General features: G+C 40.5%; 1 protein-coding gene across 1 annotated transcript in view; it reads right to left on the bottom strand.

Moving 5' to 3' along the window:
- LOC119652629 (deleted in malignant brain tumors 1 protein) overlaps positions 1-15,267 on the bottom strand; it is a 459,104-nt gene that overhangs the window by 228,213 nt on the left and 215,624 nt on the right. The window lies entirely within an intron of this gene.

The following is a 15,267-nucleotide window of genomic DNA, read 5'->3' on the forward strand; positions in this document are numbered from 1 at the left end:
GTAGATTCACTTGGCCAGTTAGTCCAGTCTTTAAAGGTTTCAACCTTTGGATTTTTCTACCGAGACCGATTGACATTAAATTTGGGGTGGGTGTGAAGGTGGCTTAAGAACCAGAAATTATATAGCGCCGATGTGCGCCTCTCCCCAGAGGGGTGGGACCCCACCTCTTCGGGGTGTGAATTTTCTTTTTAAATAACCACAGAAATCGATCAAATGGCCAATTTTAAGCAAAAAAATGTTTAGTAAAGATTTTTCGTACAAGCAGTAGTTTTCGAGTTATTCCTGCACGTTGTTTTTCATTGAAAAAACGCAAGTTTTCAAACCGTTTTTCGCAAATAATTAAAAAAAAAAAATTGTAGGTGCGTACATATAGCAAATATTGGAAGTTAATCTTGAAAATAAGTAGCCGCAGACAAGCAGAACGTTCCCATTTGTGTTCATCATCCTTACCTATTCTTCTCCTTCAGGGGGAGTAAAATTCCTTAACAAATCCGTAATCCGGGGTGAAGAAATCGACGAGCCCATCGGATGAATTGCAATAACGCTACACTGTATTTCAGCGGGTCCCCTCCTAATAACTTCCCTGCCATGGGACATTGCAACATTGGGGCTCTGTCGCAGGGTTGACTGCGTCCCCAATACTCGCAGGAATAAAATTGGGGACATTTTAAATAATTTTAATGGGACCCCAGGGACACGAAGATAGTACCCAACATGATTAAAAGTCGCTCAAAAAACATCCGAGCGGCTCTTCGCCCTTGGTTGTTCTGGCGGTTACGCCGTCAACCACCAGGATGGAAGACCTAGGCGTCGTATGATTTGGACGAACCAACTCGATGAATTTATCGTCCGCCCCTGTCACGGATTTGGAACGGAACCCATGAGGGTACAGACACCAACTAGATGACGCGTTCGTAACCCGATTTCCGGAACTAAGTCATGTTCCGGAACAGAACGTTATCAACCAGTACCGGGTAATAGTGAATCACAACCGAGTTGCCCTAGCAAATAGGCAACCAATTTTCCTAGAGGTTTCACTTGAGCTTGGTCTGGAGTCATCAAATTACCGGGCTAAAGAAACGTCTCTACCACAAATTTCTCGACGATAAAACGCTTGCTAATTGGCAAATTTATAAGAATGCCAACCGGGAGGCAAAGAAAGTAGTCGCCCTCACCCGAGGGAACCATTACAAAAATCTTTACGATAAACTGGACACTCGGGATGTCGAGAGAGATCTGTATCGACTTGCTAAAAGCCGTGATCAACGCACACAGGATATCGAACACTTCTGTTGTGTTAATGACAAGAATGATACTTTGCTTACCAACGGTCGAGCCGCAACGGATAGATGGCGAGAATACTTCGAGCAGATTTCAACTGCAGAATTTGCTCATCCTCCACTTCCACAATACTTGCCGACATTTGGAGCAGTTCCACCAGCCAGCGCAACTGAAGTCGAGGAGGCAATAAAACAAATGAAATCGGGGAAAGCAACAGGACCTGACGACATCGCGTCTGAGCTCTGGAAAGCGAAAAGCTGGAACCCAACTCTGTGGCTCAATGAACTTTTTAACCGAATTATTCAGGAAGGAAGAATACCATCTGACTAGCAAGAAAGCACCACTGTTCCAATATGGAAAAAGAAAGGTAGCCCAGCAGAATGTTCAAATTACCGTCTGATCCGGTTACTTTCGCATACCATGAAGATCTTTGAACGCATTCTTGGCAACCGTATTCGCGAAATCGTTGAAATAACCGTGAATCAAGCCGGATTTGTCAAGAACTGCGGAACTACTGACGCAATACACGCTGTGTGGTTACTCATGGAGAAACACCGTGAGAAGCATCGCCCTCTTTACATTGCCTTTCTGGATCTAGACAAAGCGTTTCACCGTGTGTCACACGAACTCGTCTGGTATGCTTTACGACAACACTTCGTGCCAGAAGAACTCGTGCGCTGGGTTCAATTGCTCTACCACGATCCGAAAAGTAAAGTTCGAAGTATGGCGGGTGTATCAAAACCGCTTCGTGTCTCTGTTGGTGTTCATCAAGGAAGTGCCCTCTCACCACTCCTCTTTGTCCTTGTTATGGACACCGTCACACGGGATATCCAACGTCCAGCGCCCTACACACTGCTTTATGCAGATGATGTTTTCCTAGCATCTGATAGCAAAAATGATCTCGAGCAACTTGTTCAAAAATGGAACGATTGCCTCATGCAAGACGGTCTCAGATTGAATTTAAACAAAACTGAATTTTTGACGACCGATCCCCATGAAACAGGCACAATCACTGTCAGCGGCAGTGATCTGCCCACAACTGAGCGATTTAAATACCTCAGGTCAACGCTATCGGCCAATGGAGAACTCCGTTATGAAATTGCTTCACGCATTAACGCAATCTGGATGAAGCGGCGTTCAGCGAACGTCTCAAATCAAAAATTTACCGCAATGTCGTCCCTCCAGTCGCTCTCTATGGTTCTGAGTGTTGGCCGACCATAAAAGACAATGAACGGCGTCTTGTGGTAATGGAGACGAAGATGCTACGTTGGACTAGTGGCGTCACACGTTTAGATCACATCCGAAATGAGGATATCCGCGATCGCTATGGGGTTGCACCGATCGTGGAAAAGTTGCGAGAGAGGCGTCTTCGATGGTATGGTCACGCAATTCGTGCAAACGAGAATTCACTTGCCAAGATTGGTTTGAACATCGAAGTCGATGGTAAACGAACAAAAGGCAGACCTAAGCAACGGTGGCTTGATACGCTGGATGGGGATTTGAAAGCCTCGATATTGCACCCAGATCAGGCATTCGATAGAGCCAAATGGCGAAACCGATCACGACGAGCCGACCCCGCTTTTGAACGGGACAAAGGCTGAAGAAAAAGAAGATGACGGTAGTCTGATGCAATTGGCTAGAAGATTGTTTCTCAAAGAAAAACTCTCGAAGAGAATGCACTTGATTGTAACGCAATGTTTTTAAATCAAGTACGTCGCTTTCTTTGCTGGAGACGTGGGATGGTGATCCTAAATTTTTCGGTAGCTCTATTGCGCAGTTGTTGTTTGCAAGAACTACCCTTACCCGTCTATTGACAGATTCTAAATCCGTATTACTCCACACGGAAAGTATATAGAAGGACAGAAATAGCGACGACATTGATTGCCACGACTTTGTTTTTACCGAACAGCTCAGTTTTCAGGGCAAGATCCAGACGCCGTTCAAATTCTCCCAGCAACTTAGATTTCATTAGTGCCATAGCAGGTGTTGTTGCTTGCAATATTCCGAGGTATTTGTAGACGTGGTCCGAATCCGTACCCTCAATTATGTTATTATGGCTGTATCCTTTGTTGTCTATACTTCGAACTTTACTTTTCGGATCGTGGTAGAGCAATTGAACCCAGCCCACGAGTTCTTCTTGCATCAAGTGTTGTACCAGACGAGTTCGTGTGGCACACGGTGAAACGCTTTCTCTAGATCCAGAAATGCAGCGTAAAGAGGGCGATGCTTTTCACGGTGTTTCCCCATGAGTAACTGCGCAGCGTGCACTGCGTCAGTAGTTCCGCAGTTTTTGACAAATCCGGCTTGATTCACGGTTATTTCAACGATTTCGCGAATACGGTTGTGAAGAATGCGTTCAAAAATCTTCTGGAAAAGTGATCGGATCGGATGGCAATTTGAATATTCTGCTGGACTACCTTTCTTTTTCCATATTGGAACAGTGGTACTTGCTTGCCTGCTAGATGGTGGTCTTCCTTCCTGAATAACCCGATTAATGAATTCACTGAGCTATAGTGTTTGGTCTCAGTTCTTCGCTTTTCAGGGCTCAGATGCAATGTCGTCAAGTCCTGTTGTTTTCCCCAATTTCATTCGTTTTATTGCCTTCTCGACTTCAGTTGCGTTGACAGTGAGTCCTAGGGGGTTTTACGTGAGTAGCTGTCTCGTGGACTTAATCCCGCGGTCTTCTTAAGACACTGAATAATTTTTTGACCACAATCAGAGCCCCACTGTGGCAAGCAATAATGGTACCAGTCTATACCAAGTGTATGGCTCAGCATTCATACTGGTGGATGCAAGACTTACCAAAATCTCTACCGAATTAAGGAGTACGCCACCCGTGTTGAAACGCAACACCACGCTCAGACCTGAAGAACTCTGTTTGCTTGAACGGAACCACAACCCCCATGAAACTCCCACTAGGGGGCCATCCGCAAACAACCGAGCTGAACGTACATACAACAGGAATTCTTCAGAAGTATGTGACTTCAGGGGCTGTCCCGGTTCCCATGGTACCAGTATACCCCTGGTAACGTTTCGTGACTATTGCTATTTCAGATGAGTCCCGGTGTAGACGTCACCCTGATTAGGCCTGTGCAGCATTCGGCCGACAGGGTTGCTTTCTCACCGCCACCTCTGAGCACCAGCTGCGTTGACAGGTGGAACTGGTCCAAATATCGGTAATTATTGTGGAAGTGCAGGATGAACAAATTCTTCAGTCGCAATCTGCTCGAAGCATTCTCGCCATCTTTCCGCTGCGGCTCGACGGCTGGTAAGCAAAGTACCTTTTTTTTCTATTAATGCAACAGAAGTGTTCGATATCCTGTGTACGTTCGTTACGGCTTTTAGCAAGTCGATACAGATCTCTTTCGCCATCCCGAGTGTCCACTTGGCCGTAAAGATTTTTGTAATGGTTCGCCCGGGTGACAGCGACTGCTTTCTTTACTTCCCGGTTGGCATTCTTATAAATTTGCCAATTAGCAAGCGTTTCATCGTCGAAAAATTTGAGGTAGAGGCGTTTCTTTTCACGGATCTTCATTTCAGCATCGTCATTTCAAAGCCAACTATCTCGTTTAAGGTACCGCTTACCTGGCTTGGTGGGGTTTGCAGAGGCCGCTTTATGGATCTTGTCTTTCATTTGGTTCCACGATTCCTCCACATTAATAATGGTCGGTAATTGAGTGAGATCATTTGTTCTTTCTTCGCACCAAATCGCCACCATTTAATGCGTCGCGGGCCAATGCGTTCGTCACGCTGTTTTATCGGTGGCTTAATTCGCAGGACGGCAATCAACGGCCGATGTTGAGGTGCGATGATCCCATAGGGAACGGGTTTGCAATCACTGACGGTGGTAAAATGTCAACGTTTTATGAAAATATTGTCGATTTGCGTTTTACTATTCCAACTATAAAATGTAGGAAGATGAGACAATCGTTTAATGAACCATGAATTCATCAGTACGCATCAGGTCGACCTGTTTATGGTGCGTACGCGGTAAAGAAGTGAATAGTGCGATCAGCTGATATGATGGTGAGCTTTACCAGCCGATCGTCATATCGTTCGCCTTCTTTAATTGCATCACGAAAACTCTCTGAGATGGTAAGGTCAACACCATATTGAGTGTGTGGGCTACCAAAATAGAGAAGTTTGTAGCCATTTTTACCGCGTTCGCGTTCAATTTCGCAGCGTTTGGCACCAGACAATCGGGTTTCTTCAAGAGCGCAAATATCAATGCGCCTTTTCCGAAGGGCTCTTGCGAGTTCTTCGGTCTTTCCAGTTAGGGTACCAAGATTTAGCGTGCAGACACGTATTTGTTTTGTTTGTTGTGTTCGGACTAACTTGCTTGCCCATTTCCCGACAGGACCGGGGCCCGTACTGCCGCGTCGACTGAGGCGGACACCCTAGCATTTCTCCGAGGCTCACTCAATCACTCAATCAGATCATTATGTTTGGAACGACATTGTATGCATTTTCTTGGTCGGCCTGTCGCGGGACCTGTCACCAAGAGAGATCAGTGGAATAACTCCAACTATACTCTATTTATTTCTTTTCTTGATCTCAGCATTTTATTTTTGTTTTACTGAGGACAGTACAGACTACGTTGGCTCAAACCCTCCATCTTTACCTGGGCTTGGATTCATTTTGATGGGCAAGAGGTACCCTGTTCCTTGGGGATGAGAAAAGTTATTTCCTTTGGTGAAAAATTGTGAAACTAATTTCTGATCGTCACTCATCTGATTAAAATGATTTGCCCTGTAAGTGCTCTTGAACCATTTCAATCAGAAGTTGTGGTGTCTTCCAATTACCTCCTTTTAAAAAAACTGCTTCTTCGTCGACTTCTGTTAGGTCAAGCATGGTCATTTCCAGAAGGGGCCTCGTATGAACGCATAAGGTGTGGGAGTCACACTGTTTCTAATTTGCAACGGCTAGGTAAGCTCCAAATACTACTCCAGAAGTCCTGTGCCTGATCCAGAGGTTACTTTGACTTTTGTATTTTTTGCTGAAAAAGATGCCTTAACACCTTAAGAATGACATAAGACTTAGGTGGCGAAAATACTAATAATACTTCAATTTTGAAGTTTGGCGCAACTCCTCCTGGTTGGGTGCGAACGTAATGAAAATCTGAACCTATCATACATTTTTAAAGTTAGTTACGAATTCCGTCCGAAACAAGTGACACATTTTTCCGATACATTACATTTTTTTTTAATTACTTTCGAGCGATTTTTAACAAAAATTTTAATTTGAAAAAAAATAAAGAGTTTATTCCATGTACAATTAAGGACTTTTATTAGAATTTTATTTTATTTTATTTTGCCGCTAAGAAGAATTCCCAAAATATGTTTATTCATTAATTATTTATAAGGTAGTAAAGTTTTTAATAGCAATAATCTTTGGCGCGACAATTCAATTTCACCGGGGGCTTGGAGTGTGTTAGGTCACTTCATTCAATATCGTGGTGGTACACTACAGGATTATCGCACCCTGTGCAAGGCAATGTGTTCAACATTGCGGAATTTATAGCCTGATTTGTAAATCGATTTTATCAAGGTTATAGATACATCTAAAAACCATCAAGAGATCTATCAGCCTATAAAAATAAATAAAAAACCTTCAGAAGGAATCCGGTAAATACAAAACCCTAATAAACATTTGTACATACCAAGAAGTCTATACACAAGAGGTGAGCCTAGGCAAGCTCTAAATTTGTACAACCAAATAGATGGCGCTCCGTGGTGGGGCTTTTCAGTAACGATCGTAACTGCGCTTTGCACGTTCGCATCTGTATCAATGGATCAGTGCATGTTTTTATAAAAAAAATTTCCAGCCCGGTGCCCAAATCAATCGTAGAAAGCAGCGATCGGAATAATACTCGGCCTCAAACCTGATGTGTCATTTTTTCTCGTACTTCGTCTTTCAAGTGTCACCTATAGCCTCCTTAGCGCACACATATTTATAAAACTGATACATTCATATATTCTTTGGTTTTACGAGGAAAAATAACGAAAAATCGAATACTTAAGTATTTAATTACCTCGATAAGACGTAGTCGATTCAGGTCCTTTTCCGGGGACGGGCAGTGGGATAGCTTCTGCATTCACCGGAACACCAGTGCATGATATAAATCCTGCCAGAAAGGACGGCACTAGGATAGCAAATAATTTCGTAGTCCGAGATATGTAATACGAGTTTTGGCACCGAACGACCACAAATAACATTTTAATGGTTCACTTAACAGCATTTACTCGACTTCGCTTTGGATATTCTCACAGAGTTTCGGATCCCACTGTGTGGTTGGAAAACTATAATGGGTCATTTTTTCCCTGTCGGCATTATTGTCCTTTTGCCTGGAATTTCTTGGCTTGGGCCCACCGCGTAAACGCCGAAAAATGTGTACGAATACCCTTCACCAACGTTGTATCATTTTTCGCAAATTATTCGCCCTTATTTGACATACACATACTATCGCGATTTTATTGTAAAATTATAGTCCTTGCTGGAAATTTTTAAATCACAACCACTGCTGCTTCTTTAAATGCTTTCCCACAAACTTTATTTGTTAGCAATAAGTATAATAAATGAACTTCGAAAACTATAGATACTTTTTTGCTTTTCCACCATGCACTGGACTGAACTCTTTTACTCTAGGTTAGCAAATTGTGACTGATGACTAAGTATGGAAAAACATAACGAAAAACCAGAGGGAGAAATAATGAAAAGAATAATAATTCCATTCTGAAAAGCGGAGGAATGGACATCCCATTTATACTCGTACTTCCTTGAAGAATGAAGTGCATTTCGTTTAGGTTTTACTGAATGTAATGTAAATAGAAACGTCCAATTGAAATTAATACTTTAGCATGTTTTTTGGCTGCCACATGTCCTTGTCAAATAACCTTTGTCCCACCAGTTAGTTAATGATATAAAAAGTCGAAAACCGGAAGCTTGGCCGTGCAGGTCTGAAATGTTTTCCGTATTTCTCAGGGAATGATAGTGCGCAACTGCTTCATTTGTACGCAACTCTTAATCTAAATGCATTTAGTATGCCATACTATTCACTTTAGTCTAGTATTGATTCAATCTCTTAGCCTGCAATCAATTTCAACAAAATAAACTACTTTTATCTACTATAACTTTTCAACAAATTTAGTGATATAGATAATTGTTATTAAAAGGAAACTATCAAAGCACTAGACTTGAAGTTTTACGTGCTTTCCTATGGAATTCTTAAGATGAAAATTTCATGGTTACCACAAACATAGAAAACAAATTTTCCACTGCAGTATCCAAGTATTGCAGAGTGATACCACACAGGAATAGAAACGAGCGGGGTAGTTTTGATGAAAATCTTCTGCACACACCTAAATTTGGCCACAAATTTTGAATTTTGGCAGTTTGTAAAGATTCTGAACATAGCATACTCGATTCTTGTCGTTTGTTGTTGGAAAAGTGCATCTCAATTACAAAATTTAAAATCTTTGACCAATTTAAGGTGCTTGCACTCGTTAATTATTCACTAGATTTTTCTTCTGTATCGTAGCCGTTGAAAGACAGTAGAAACATCTTGTGTTGCTAAAATTTTTTACAACGCTCCTTAAGCGTTTTGCTACCGACACAAGTAACACGTCGGAATACCGGAAGCTCGGCACTTCAGGTAAAAGGCTTTGTGTTCATCTTATGTGAACGACTCTCTATGCACATTTTTCCATTCGTACAGAGCTAAGAATATCAAATATTTCTTCGTATTTTGGCAGATACACATGCATCTACAATACATAGCAAAGGTGTATGTCAATATTTCGTTCATCCTAAAACAAGTCGGGAAACCGGAAGCTGGGCGCTTCAGGTATCAAAGGTTTTGTTTGCTTCATATATTTCACTGTAGAACTATTTCATTTGCACATAGCCCGTTATGTATATGCAATTACCATGTGTAACTATTCACTTTAGTGTGATATTGATATTTAGTTGCTGTAGATTTACAGGGTAAAGTCAACTTTGAGCTACTGTAACTTTGTTACTAATAGTATGATTTTGATCAAACTTGGGGATAATATGCTGCATATTATATTTTATACTACTACCAACTTTTATAACTCTGGGATAAATTTAAGGGGGTTTTACTCAATACGAAAATATGGTGATATACTATTATTATGTATTCTTTTAGACCGGGTTCAAAAAGTACTAATCGAGACCTTTCATATGATACCCCACATAACTATATTCGGTGAAAAAAATTTTTACACCCCCTTTTACATGTAAGGGGGCCCCCTTCAATTTCAACGTAGAAGGATATAACTCACTGCATGTCTGGGCGTTCACAGTTCCCACCTTCTCTCCAAATTTCGTGTCAATCGGTATAGCCGTTTCTGAGAAAAGTCCGTATGACAGACAGACACACAGACATTGAACCGATTTTAATAAGATTTCGTTTTGCAAACACAACCTTAAAAACAAACATTTCACCTAATCTAACGTAACAGCGCATTTCCAATTTGCTCTATGCACGAAATCGTATGTTACATACGTACACACATGTTCAACTTATTGAACACTACCCGAAAACCCCATTAGCACATATATATACGTAGACATCACCGGTATTTGATACTAACATTCAAATAAATAGAAACAGCTATAAAAGAAAAACGAAAATGACCCCATGGTATAATTTGGTAATTTTGATAATAATCGCAAGATTGCGTCCAGGAATTACGTCCTATATTATCGCCTATATTGTTACTAAATTTTATACTTTAAGAATGAATTTAAGGGGGATTTTCAGGTAAATTTCTAAAGTATGGTAATATACTATTCTTGACTTTATTTATCCACATATTCAAATGAGATGTATTTTGAGGTGTAGATTTTGTACAGGCGCATCAATATATTTTTTTCTGGTCTTTCAGTAGGATAGAGACCTGTTTACTTTTTGGGGCTCACATTTTGAGCCCTCAAGATCGAACCCTTTCGCTTGTTACCTCATATGACCATATTCCGTTAAAAATAGTTTACACCCACTTTTCACAAGTATGGGGAGCCTCCTTGGTATATGTAAAGGGATTCACAGACCACACGCCTCACCAAATTTCGTGACATTCGTTTCAGTCGTTTTCAAGTAAATCGGGTGTGACACACAGACAGACAGCCGCTAAATCGATTTTAATAAGGTTTTGTCTTTATAAAAAACCTTAAAAATTGTAAAATCATGAAAAAATATTAACACTAGAGCTCCTTAAATTCTTTTATATATTTCTTCTTAATTTGAACTACTGTATTATGAAGTTGAATAGAAATCTTTGACTTGAGGACTCCCTCTTCTCCTCCCCCTTTAACCGACCCCGCCTACTCAGGATGATCTGTTAATCATCGCCAAACAACTTCCTTGTAACAGTATTAATTATTATTTTGCGAAAATCAGTACTAAGATTGGCAAACCTAGGTCGGAACGATACGTTGACACTCTCGTCGGTATTAATAGCACCCAGCCAGGCAGTGAGGCGATGTTCAAAATCCATTGAAGCTTCGTCAGCGACCTTATCTTGCAAAAACTTATTGCTCTATTCGTTAAACTAGCTGGGCAAATTCTCTTGTTCTTCTCTTTCTTCAGCCTTTGTCTCGTTCACCTTACCTTAGTAACATCTTCACATTATCAATAAGTGGTTTAGCCATTCTAACTCCTTTTTTCTTCTGTGATACTTGCTCCAAACAATTTATCAGATGTTTACTGCATCATTTCACCATGAAGCTTTGTCAAATGCGAATTTCGACCCTTTACCGTCAAATTTCCATAAGAATTAGTAAAATCCCTCCCATTTTCAACTCAAAATTTAAATACGCAAAGGTAAGAAAGTATCCATGACGTCTACCACAAAAGTTTACCGTGTGCGAGAGCATAGCCTCGTAGTTTTATCATTACCTCATATTCCATGTGAACAGATTGCAGTTTCTTCCGTTGGCAGGAAAGAAGCTGCTAAAAACAAACACTTGATGAATAATTGAATTCAGCGAGCCAGAAAGGAACGACGTGCTTTGTCCTTAGAAACTTATCCTCAAAAAATATCTTTGCCAGCGGGAACTAACCACGTTATTCTAATTGTTATTTGTGGAAGGACACGAGGGAAGAGGATGACGTAGATAAAGTATTTTTTGTTAGCTGCTTGAACGGGCGAAAATATCTGTCAATTTCTGGAGCAGGTGAATATATATACATATATACACACTTACACCCGAACAAAACTGAAACCTGTAGTATGTCGAGACAGCATAGTGGTTAAATACCCACAAAATATAGCACTGGGTTTGATACGTCTGATCGTAGGTCTGGAAACAAAACAAAGTTTTACTTGAAAATGGGTCGATGGAGAACCCTGCCAGTAAAGTGCACACGTTTGATGTCGCACAGACCTTTTGAAGAGCAATTCATCTTTAACGTAATTAACAAAATTAAACCCAATTAGAACTGTGGAGATATATGAACACAAATTCACTGAGAATGAACTCTGTGGATTTCAAGCCAGTATCAACTCTTTAACGAAACCTTTCGCCTTTTTCACATATAAATTTGTGTACGCTCTGTACTGTCTGGGTAATTATTTAGATTTCGTTCTGATACAAGGGAGGAAGAATTTTCTGGAAATCTCAGAGTGAACTTTTCCTCCTATTAGAACGTTAACAGTTTCGCTCTAGTAGAAAAAAGTCAATGATTCCCAGAAATAAATGTAGATGCGTCCAAATAGATATACGGTTTTCAGTTAAAAACCAAAAATAGGCTAGTTAACTTTTTTCTAAAAACAGGATGTTATTTTATTGGTACTTTACGTACTTCGGGCAACGGTTGTACCCTTCTTCAATACATAGTCAGCTACTGGTGCCCGAAATAGTAGTTGGTTATTTGATATTTCGTCGATTTACATGAGTGGCCACAGTTGCGATGCAACCCTCACTGTAGTCAGACTGATTCGCTGTCATCTAAGCCCTTCGGATATAGCAACAGTGGGACATCAGTGTAATGCTACCAACTTTGGTTCTATAGCAATATGGCTCATATTATTGCTTGTCGAAGCTGGTAGTTTTCATTTGTGTGCGTGTGTTTGTTTGTTTCGTCCGAAAACATTTAATACGTAAAACCTAAATATTTAATGACGTCCTGTGGTGCAATCTTGGAACATGTGTTCAGCCTGTTTTGACAGGTTCCGACACAAATATGTTTGCAAGAACTTTAACAAATACGATAAAGAAACTAATTTTGATAAATAAACGTCTGGTCGTTTAGCCAATTATGAAACTGTGTTTCTGGCAACATAGGCTAAGCGCCTCCCATCAGTCCTGTTGGCGTCATAGTAACTGGTATCAGGGAATCCTTAGCCCGCCGTGGCCCTAAAGGACAAACCAAAACCAACAACAACAGCATACGTGGATCACGACAAATTATTCAGTTCAAAGATATTCTGCAATCCTGAGTTTCTTCATCAGCAAAAGGCTTTAAACCTATAGACTACATCTCCTCTGCATTAAAAACCTGGAAATGGACTTTATATTGGCAGTTTAAACTGATCCTAGGTGTGAATTTATTACCACCTGCAAATAGAATGAATTTTTAACTCTAAAAAGTTCCGCTTTGAAGAAGACAATGGACAATTTGGATGATTTCTCTAATAAAACGAGTTGAGAAACCGGAAGCTGGACGGTTCAGGTATGAAAGGTTTTGTTAAATTTTTATGTAAAAATATTTGGGTACACGATAGTTCTATTTATATATAGCTTGTAGGGTATATATGTACGTTGAATATACCCGATATTCAATTCGATATTGTACTGACATTCTATCTCTGGGGAGGAACAATTTAACGCAAAAGTAGCAACTTTGACCTACCATAACTTTGTTAATAATACGAGCATTCCCACCAAATTGTCCAGGGTGATGCTTCTTATTAAACCCTATCTTACGGGACCGGATCTAGGATGAACAAAAAGGGGGTTCGCAGTAAGTTTTCAAAGTAAAATTATATAATATTATTAACTTTATTTGAGCAGATATCGTAGCGTGCCGTATTTTGACACCTGGATACCGTGCGCACGGCCAGTTTGTCTTTTTGAGGATGTCCCGGAGGTTTACTTTGTCTGGAACGTAGACAACAAAGGGTTCGCGTTTTTCAAATTGAAGCCGCCTCTTCGCCTTTCTTCCGCTGTTTTATGTTGTAACAAATTATTCCCACGAAAGTTATAATTTTCTTCCGTCAATATGAATGTAAACCACACCACGACTAGTTTTCGAGGTAGTCCCGGAGGTTTGTTATGTCTGGAATAGAGACGACAAAGGGTTTGCGCTGTTCACGTCCTTTCACAATCTCCTTTTAATTTTTTCACTAAATTAATTCCTCGTCACGAATTCGATTCTTTTTTCAATAATTATTTAATTGAAATCTTGGAATATATCTATTTTGGGGAAAAGTGAATCATTAACAACCGTTCAATTCACTGTTCTCACACTGCAGCTCTTCGACCTCTTCTGCTCAACCCAGCACCGCTTCTCCTCCCGTTATATTGCCTTGAACTCTGTCAGTTCATGTTGCGGCAACATGCGCATGCGCCTGCGGATGCGGCAAATCATTCGCCTCTGTCAAGATCGTTGATCGTTGATCGCCTCCCGTTACATTGCCTTGAACTCTGTCAGTTCATGTTGCGGCAACATGCGCATGCACCTGCGGATGCGGCAAATCATTCGCCTCTGTCAAGATTAATACGCCTGAATCCATACAATAATGTGCAATCTGCAGCGAACATTAGGAGAATTGCACATTATGAAATGTATTATTTAAGCAAATTAATTAAGAAAGATCTGAATGAGATTCCGCTCCCGTCGCGAAGCCGCTGTCACTACAAAGTGCTAATAGATACATTTCATTTAGTACCATATTCGGTGATAAAAAAAAATGTACACCCTCCTTTTTGCATGTATGGGGACCCCCTTAAACTCAACGTAGAATGATGTTGCTCACTATATGCAAGGAGATTGACAGTTAGAGCTGTTTTACCAAATTTCGTATCAATATGAGTAATCGTTTCTGAAGAAATAGTGTGAGAGACAGACGGACAGTAAACAATTCTAGCAAGGTCATCAATGTAGATAATGAAAGATAGCGAGGATGACGTGTGCTCGTGTGATGAAAACTATGTCTTCAGTGTTAAGCCGAATAAAGTATATGTTGACATTGATCGATATCGTGCCCTCATTTATGTTCCTGTTGTGTGGTGACCGGCACTGAAGAAAAGATGTAATACAACCAAACTCGCCAAAAGAAAGAGAACAATATCTGATAGTTCCTCAAGCCCTTGACCATAAAGTGTTACAAAATTAAAAAATTACATCCCCCCCCTTTGACTTAATGTTATAGTGAAGAAGTGCTGTTCGGTTGAAAATTTGAATGCTGTATAGCGAAGTTAGTTCCCGCTGTTGCTATCCTAATTGTCCAGCTCAAACTAACTATCCCAGTCTTATTACCACTGCAAATATTCTAACTAGGAGGTTTTAACACTGTGGCCTTTTGCGTCAGATCCAAAATGGATGGCCACTACGAGTCATGAAACCTCTCAACTCATGACAACGTTTTACAGGCAAAATTTTGGTAATGTGGGAAACGTGTCAACTGCTAAAACAACTTCTGACTTGTCACTGAAATATAGCAATTTGTACAAATAGTAAGACCGCCCATTACTTTATCATCTATCCACGCTGCTAAAAACAAATTAAATCGTAACGCACACTGTTGCATTTGTGAAGTTCATTTCGAATTTTTGGACTCTGACAAACACCAGGCAGGGCATTGTTTTATTATGTCAGGGATGACGCTAGCAGGAAAACCTCAGCACTTTCAGTTTATCTAAATGATAACAATTACATTTGAAGGTTAGAACCATTGAAGCATCACATCGCATTATGTATGAACGTCAAATGAGTTTACGGTCAACTCACTTATGCCATTG

Source organism: Hermetia illucens, chromosome 3 (assembly GCF_905115235.1).
Source record: "Hermetia illucens chromosome 3, iHerIll2.2.curated.20191125, whole genome shotgun sequence".
NCBI classification, from domain to species: domain Eukaryota; kingdom Metazoa; phylum Arthropoda; class Insecta; order Diptera; family Stratiomyidae; genus Hermetia; species Hermetia illucens.